Source organism: Oenanthe melanoleuca, chromosome 3 (genome assembly GCF_029582105.1).
Source record: "Oenanthe melanoleuca isolate GR-GAL-2019-014 chromosome 3, OMel1.0, whole genome shotgun sequence".
Classification (NCBI taxonomy): domain Eukaryota; kingdom Metazoa; phylum Chordata; class Aves; order Passeriformes; family Muscicapidae; genus Oenanthe; species Oenanthe melanoleuca.
This window is the reverse complement of record NC_079336.1, coordinates 29,657,006-29,665,588: the sequence shown is the minus strand read 5'-3', so window position 1 is coordinate 29,665,588 and position 8,583 is coordinate 29,657,006.

Here is an 8,583-nt window from a genome sequence, read left to right as displayed (position 1 = left end):
GTTCAAATAGAAAAGATGGGTTGAAACTTGGAGAAAAACATTTATCAGCTCTGCTAAGTACACATCTCTGTTGACCTAGTCAGTAGGTCTCAGTAGTCTTCACTGTCTGTGGCATGATTTCTGGCTAGACAGAAAAACTGAAGAAAAAATGGAAAACATAAGACTGCCTAATGAAATAAAAAGGGAGAACAGAAAATTAGCTGCCTAAAATAGCTGCTTGAATAAAAGCTTCATGTCTGTGAAGGAGTTGCAGATACCTGGAGAGAGGAGACAGATACCAGGGATCCCAGAGCAACAAGTTAAGATGGGAAGGGTGAGAGTCATGTAACCTGTTTTCAGATGTCATGGGCATCTGATTTGAACTCAGCATCATGATCAGTGGAGAGAACAAAACACTTCTAGGGAGTGATTTCAACTGTATTGGCAGGAGAGGAGCTCTGCTTTAGAAATGCTTGTTCTGATAGCACAGGGAGACTGGGTAAATAATTCAAAAGCATGTTAGTACAGCTGAACCCTAGGGTGACCATAATGTACCTGACCTGTGTTATGGGTATCATAACATAATGATGGGGGCTATCACTGCAGCTCAAATCAAAGTGTGAAAAGGAGCCTCCTTAGCCCTCCTTCTGTAGAAATTCCTCAAGCTTTGCTTGCAAAACCTTTTAAAGCTCATAGGTGTTCAGTACCAAATAAATAAATAAATCAGGGAGGTTCCAGCTGCCTTATTGCCACCTCTCTACATACCATATAATATATAGTTATCTCAAGCTCATTATGGTTGTGTTTTCCTTCCATTTAATGTAAAGTTCATTGGCTGAGCCCAAAGTCACAAACAGCCACATGAAGTTTTGTTAGATGAGAGCATCTAATCAGATTTCTCAGACACACTCCTTGTGTGAAGGAAAAGTGTGGGGTTTCTTTTTTGAACAGTATTAAAAACAAGTATTTCTGTGTAACCACTATGAGCCTCATAAAGTAGCCTCAGACCTGTGTTATAAAGTTTAAGCAGCATTTTCATATTATGATACACTGAAAAGTTGCAATATGAAGTTTGTTAAATTGGCAGAACTAGACAAGTAACTAAAGTTAGCCCAGGAAGTGTCATGCTGTTTTTTTTAACAAATAGTGCATTGCTTTAATATGAGGTGTACCACAGAAAGAATCAGCAGCTTTAGAAGCTGGGGCTGTCCTGGGGATTGTGTATCTCTGTGATTCCATTTCTTGCAAAGGCTGACCTCATTTTGTTGGTAGCTGGTAACAGAAGACAAACCTGTTTACGTTCCACAGGAGCTAATGTCATGATTGTGGTGAAGTCAAAGAAGAGGAATTTGGGGGGGTTGTTCATTAGTGATCTTTCTGGATAACATTTCAGGGCTCCTGCTTTTCCTTCTATATCTCATTTATTTTATTCAAACAGTATAGAAGACAAAACTTTGTCTTCCTTTCTGAAGTTGTTCTTCATAAATATAGTTTGCTATACTTATGCTTAAGTTGTTGTTACAAGGAAATTTCATAATATTTATAAAATTCTAACTTGTGAAGACAAGGATGTTGAAGAATTATTAAAAATAAGTCAAACTTATTCTGCTGCCTTCTCTTGAAATTATTTATTCATTGAATAAACCTGAGGTGCGATATGGGACCTCAGAAAATTTACACAAAAGAATAGAAAGATATTAATATTCAGTTCTATATATGAGTTTGGAGTTTATATGCACCACATATTTTTTACTAGATTTTGTCATTTGTAGAATCTCTCAAAAGTACAGATCATAGTATTTGTGGAGTATCCTATTTTTCCATTTATTCTTGTCATGTATCCAGGAAAAAAAAAAATCCAGGATAAAATAAAAGGACATGTACTAGCTGGGATTAAATAAAACCCAGGTAATCAGTGACAACAAAAAAAGAGTGACTAAACAGTCACACAGTATCCTCTAAAGTTCCTCCAGCTTCTGTCCATGGCCTGAAAACAGTATTGGAAGAACTTCTTCCCACAGTGCCCCTGTATATAAATGTTTTACTGGTTTTGATGGAGAGAGATCTCAAAGTAAGGGGATACTGCTCCTCACTGGGAAGTGAATCAGTTTTTTTTTAGGATGCAGTGTTTTCCTAGGGGTGACTAGTCTTGCCTATTTCCTACCAGCACAGTAGAAGCTGTCTCTGTGTAACTTCAAACTCTGGCCATCCTTTCAATTGCCTTTCTAGTTTACTGCAATCAACTGCAGGTAACTCCCTTATATACAGGTGGAAAAATGTGTGGTGAGGAGCTGGTGGGGAGCTGCACCCTTTCCTACCACCCTAATAAAACTTCTCATATGATGTGTAAATCTCATTCTACATCCATCTGTTTCACCTGTGCCACCCTGGTGATTTGAGATCAGTAATCTGATTGCCCAGGAGTGCTGCATAGATTACCAACTACATTCAGGTGAAGTTTGTCCACTTTGCTTTGTCCCATCAATTTTAGGTTTTCCCAGGGTGTGAAGGACCTGTGATGTGCTGCTGTACCCACTCACCACTACTCTGACTCTGTGCTGCTGCCTGGTGCACTCCTTATCCCTAAGACTTAACCCAAAAATGCTGATCAGCAAGTGCAAGCACTCTGGCTGCCCTTCACCTTCACTGTACGTGGAGATGGGCTGCCCATTCCTTTCTATTGCTTGCTTCCAAAAAACCTGTTTTGAAGACAAAGTATTTGTACAATATTTTGGCCTGTAAGACATGAATGGTGCATTCAGATGCATTTCAGCTTCTGGAGTTAAAGTCTTTCCATCAGACCTGAGGAAACCTAAGGTTTTTATAGTAATCAGTGTTCACAGGCAGCTGCCTACTAAAATGTAAATAGTTAACTGGCTTCTATTATCACTACAGGAAGCTAGTTAAAATCCCTTCCTAATTTACTTATTATTTCTCATCATATTTCTTATCTGACTTTACAATAATCTGTGCTTTAATAATTGTTGAAGTTTACTTAAATGTTTGAAGGCAGATTGCTTTGTTATGTTATGTTATCTTTATATATATGTATGAAAAAATAACAAATTCCCTTGTTTGCAGCTTAAATTCTATCTTGGTGGCCACCTCTTGCTCTGTGTGATGCCTCCTATTTTTTTAATGAATTGTAGAAGTAAACCTCAATGCAGGTGAAGGTTTGAAACTCACACTCCTATAAACAGTGTTTGTTAATCTTGGATTTGAAGAGACTGACATTTCATAGTGTGTGCCAGCTGGCAGTGTAAGCAAAGTGATTGCACAAAACAGTTGTTTATGTCTAGTTAGGTTCTTAGACTGCCCTCATCCCTGAAACTTCTGCACTCCTGCTAAAATATATTGCGTGCACTCAACTGCCCTTCCCACGTTTTCACTGCTTTCTTTTCTTGTTTGCATCAGGACATTCTTCTGTTTTCTTCCCTCTCCTGGTTAAATTATTTATTAGTCTGTATTTGAAGAGCTTTTTCCTCTTATTTGTCAGCCTCTTGCTTAATAGAGAAGTTGCAATTCCTACTAATATTAACAGTGAAGGATGCAGAGCTCTTCTGCATCAAATTTTTGTCCTTCTTTGATTAGTAAGCAATTCTGGGCTTTACTTTTTTTGTTTGTTCTATAAGAACAATACAGCAATATGTGACAAACCAGCCATATCTTTCAGCTACAGCATAATTAATATTTTCTTCAGGTGCTCAGATTTTGCTTCAGTATTTTTTTAACTTCTGTTGAGAATGATTTATTTTACTTGTTTTGCAGTGTTTTACTGACTTGTCTTGGTTTTAGCTTAAAATAATCATGTTTTCTATTCTGTTTAATTCCCAACTTTGTCACTATGGTCTGGAGACTAGCAGGTTCTTTTTCTAGTTGTTTTCTGACGGATAAACTGTTTCTAAAGGAGTCTTAGTGATGATGACTCGGAGATTTGTTATTTGGTACAAATTTTTTATACGCCAACCTATCATAGATGCAGCATAATAAAAAGCAATGCAGGAGCACTTAGTGGATGATCTGGAGGCCATCCTTCTGACAGATACACAGAAAAATAGTTTGAGAAGCCTAAGTATATTCTTGAGTTTCTAGAATGAATTACTTAGACCTCAGGGAGAAAGAAAATCTGCTTAATATGAAAGAGTTGTGGGAAAAACATGACAAAATAAAGTAAGCCTCAATTTTTAATGTTATATATGTGGGAGGGAAGCACAAAATACTCAAAAATCTTGGCCTCCCACATTCTGTAAAGGAGGAATGTGGGGATAATATTTGCCAAAAAGAGATCTGGTTTTGGTTAAAGAAATCTTAGGCTTAATGTGGATTCTAGGGATAATACAACCAAAGTAGCATAAAGTGCATCACTGAATTGCATGTTTTCTCAGTATCACTGAAATGTGTAGTTGAAAACATTCTTTGGACTTTTCTTAGGTAGTTAAACTCTGGCTTCTGAAGTTAAACTTCTGAAATTTCTAGGAAAACTCCCAAAGAATTATCTGGCTATTTCACTTTCTTGTGAAGCCTAAATTTTATTTACCGCTTAAAAAATAATACATAAGAAATACTACTAACAACATTAATGAAAAAAACCAAATCATTACTCTGAGAAAAATATAAAATGTGGAATTGTGCTGCAGACTAGGTTATTATCAGATTACTTTTATTGTCCTAAAATGAGTGTTCAGTCATTTCCTCTCAATGGCTGATGTTGATTTACTACAGAGGAAGCACAACCAAGCAGCTCAGACTGTGTACCTAATCCGTGGTTGATTTAGGGGAGATCTGCTCTGGGGTACTGTTCATTTACTGTGCTGACTCCATCTTTGGAGATGCTCAGAAGCTGTCTGGACATGGAGTTAGGCAGCCTGCTCTAGGTCACCTTGTTTGAGCAGAAGAATTGGATGAAATGACCTCCAGAGAAATCTGAATCTCTGTTGTCTGATTCTGTGACATCTGGCCAAAAAAAAATTTAAAAAGATATCGTAAGTAATATGTAAATTTGTAAAGAGAAAGGTGACCTAATAGAATGAATGTTATGATATATTTTTCTTGCAAATTTCCTATCTCTGGCTTCTTTGCTAAGCAGGCTTAATGCTGTTATGCTTTTGATTACTGCAAGTGGGGATCCTCAGGAACTGACTGAATATAGGTCTGCCCAAGTTAGCCAGGTAATGAAAAAGAAGGACATTTATATGGCTGTCTGTGGTAACTGATGCTTACTTTTGACTCAGTAAATACTTTGTTCTGTTGAGGTTCCTCATACCCTGAAAGGCAGTAGTTTAGAGGATGAGGACTGTTTAAGGTACTTAAAGGTTTGTTTCTCTTTCCTTTTTTCAGGAAGAGATGCCTTATGAGGAAGCCTTCTGCAGTGTCCTTGTTATTGTAGGTTCAGTTTCCTCTGTCTCCCTTCTCTTGATTTCTTCATTGTGCAGTAAAACATTTCCCCGCTGCCTATGGATTCCTCATCTCATCTCCTATCACCATTTTTGTTTCTCTAACAAATTGGATTCTAATTACAAGGACTAAGGGGTCTCAGGTAGTTTCTTCTAACTTGGGTTTTCATCTAAGTAATTTGTGTTAGTAGAAAGGTATTAGACACCAGTCTGTACTGAGATTATCAGACATTCATTGCAGGTTGTGGTTCAGATAGATTTCCTAAGCAGTTGCACAGGCTCCACATACAAAAGAAAGGGCTTTAGATTTGTTAGTTTACTCTTTGTGAACATGTGGTTTAAGTAAGTCACATATGATGGGTGATGTTCCAGCACAGTGCTTCACAGTCAGAATGAAGGTGGCAGATTTTATATTCAGTCCAAACATGTTCTAGTTCAAACTTTTTCTGTAATTCCAACTGCTGACTTACTGGTAATAATAGGAGTAGCATTTGGGGATTTTTTCACAGCGGATGTTTTCCAACAGATATGGTTTAAAAATAGAAATCCTTCTGCTGTTTCCAAAATCAAATCAAAACAGAAGTATTTTTATAGTTTTAGTGCCAAAATATACAGAAAGTTTGTGTGCTAGTATGGGCAAAACTGACTCTAAAGCAATAAAACCTTCTTTCCTCCCAAATTTCCTATTTGCACCTGCACTTGTTACTATTAATATTTTGTTATCTATATTAACCAGCCCTTTCAACAATCAATAAAAAAAGCAAAATTAATCTCTCCTAACCTTCCCCAGTAAACTCTATGCTTAGGGAACTGTTCTAAACAGCACTGCTTAAAAACAAGTCCTTTTTGTCTATCACAGGCAAACAATGTCTCTTCATATGCAAGTTACTGGAACACCAATTAAACTGAGCCCTCTTCATTATTGTTCACCACACTTTAAATAATGGACAGTAGGAAGCAGATTTCTCTTCCCCACATCTGTGAAAGTAAAACCAGAAAATGTAAATTATGTATAATAAGCTGTTTTGCATATATCCTCTATTTCTTTGCATTGAAAATGGCATGTGTTTGATACTTCATGGAGATTAAAATCTTGAATTTCAAAACTCTGTCTCTGACCCCTTGCACAAATTTGTGCCTGAATCTAAACACCTTATCCCTTCCCTCTTGTTCTCCTGCTCAGTTGCACCCAAATTATTCATTCCAATGCTGTGACTGTCTCTGAGAGGTGTTTGTGTACAGTTTGGTTATGGGACTAGAAACATCTTTTCATGAAAAAGTTAGTTGGACTGTTATTTACATCTGGAATACATCTATGGTTTATCTCTGGGGCATCTTGTCCTGAGGCTTCCAGGGAGACAAGACTGGGAAAAACCACTTCTTCCTAGCCCAGTTGTTCCTAGAGAGAGAACTCTGGGCAGGTACCTATTTTTAAACTGTCGGGGTGCTTATACATGTTTTAGCCACTTCTTCTCCACGGCAGTTCAAGTCCTACAGATCCACACATAAGGTAATAATGAGTTTAGGCTCCTGTCAGTAAAATCTGGAGAAGCACTAACAATATGAGTGTTGCCTTACAATGTCTTAATTGCAGTAGAACCAGTCTGGACTTGTACTGAGCTGTTGCCTGGAAAGGCTGACCTGGCACAGAGACTAGACAGAGCAAAAGGAATAAAATATGTATTTATTGAAAGGATACACTTTGGGCAGTGCAAGAGCTGGCTACACCCAAATCATATCCAAGATGGACCCTGGTCAAGAGTCTTTACACTTTTATAAGTTTTGGTTCATCTACATATTGGGGTTAAGTGTCCAACCACAGCCCCAGGTTATGGAGTCTCAGTCCCCTGGCTTGTCTCCCTTCCCTCGCTGTTGTTTTTGCTTTTTGGGTACCAGCTGTCCTTGATTTTTTAGCTAGAAAGGAACAGTTTTGTCTAACTACCCTATGAAGTTAATTTACTAACACCAAATATGAAGTTTCAGAGTTACACACTAAGCAGCAGAGATTCTGAAAAATGTAGAAGCTAAAACTCAAGGTGTCAGAACCATGTAAATGGCACTGAGTGGATGACAGAAGCCAGAGTCTTATAGGAAATACAGCTGCAATCTGGGGATGTGCAATGGAAGAACCCTCCCCCTAGTCCACAGAAAGCCAAGAAAGGAAGCAAGGGATGGTGCAGAAGTGGTGAAAAAACAGAATCCCTGTGCCCATCCTTTCCCAGGATCTGCTATGAGCTAACCCTGATGCAGAGATAGGTGGCACTGTGTTCCTGGGGATGGCAGACCAGAGCTTCACATCCAATACTGCTCCAAGCTGTTTCCAAGGACTGAGCTGCCCTCCTTGGGGGGCCAGCCCTTAGATGTCACAGCTTTAATAATGAATTCAGCTGATCTGTTTTGTTTGGAGAAAATACTCTTTGCTTGTGGTTTATGTGTTTACTGTATAATGTTCTTAGTTTACAAACACTCGTGTTTCACCTCAGAGTTCTTGATTTCACCTGAAAATTATTAATTTCTATGGGACAGGGGGCCTGGTAAAGAGGTTTCCTCTTCAGGGTTGTGAATAACCACAGGAACTGATTTAGAATTGAACAAATTGAGAGAAATTGACAGCCACTGACTAACCATCATTGTGAAGGAGCTCAAACTGGAAATAGATTGCAAAGGTTGGGATTGCTTGAAACAGGAAGTGTAATTTACTCTTGGACTGCATTGTACATTTCTGTGACAAATTATCCGTGTTTGATTTATGTAATCTTTATCAAAGACATGCTTTAATTCACTGCAACTTGCTGTTTTGCATGAGGAATATTCCACAATCTTTCCTGTGTAGGAGGCTGTATTAGATTATGAAAATAGTTTATTCTGGCCTTAAAAGCAAATAATCCATTTTCAGCTCATTTTTATCTTAGTTTTTGAGCAAGTTGCATACCACTCCTGGGGTGTGGCAGTGAAGCTAATAAGATGATTTACTCCATTTCCAGAGGTCTGATTTGACTCTTTCCTACAGACTGGTGCTTCCTTTTGTCTCCATTAGACCCAAGGTTCAGGGGCTTTGGATTCAGAAATGTTCAAACATGATTCTAAAGTTACCACTATTTTTTCTGTCATTTCTTGTAGACAGGGTTGTGCCTAAGTCCAATGGGCTATCTGATGTTCTGGATTTGGCTGTGTATCTGACTGCCCCATATTTGATCTGCACCTCATTTCA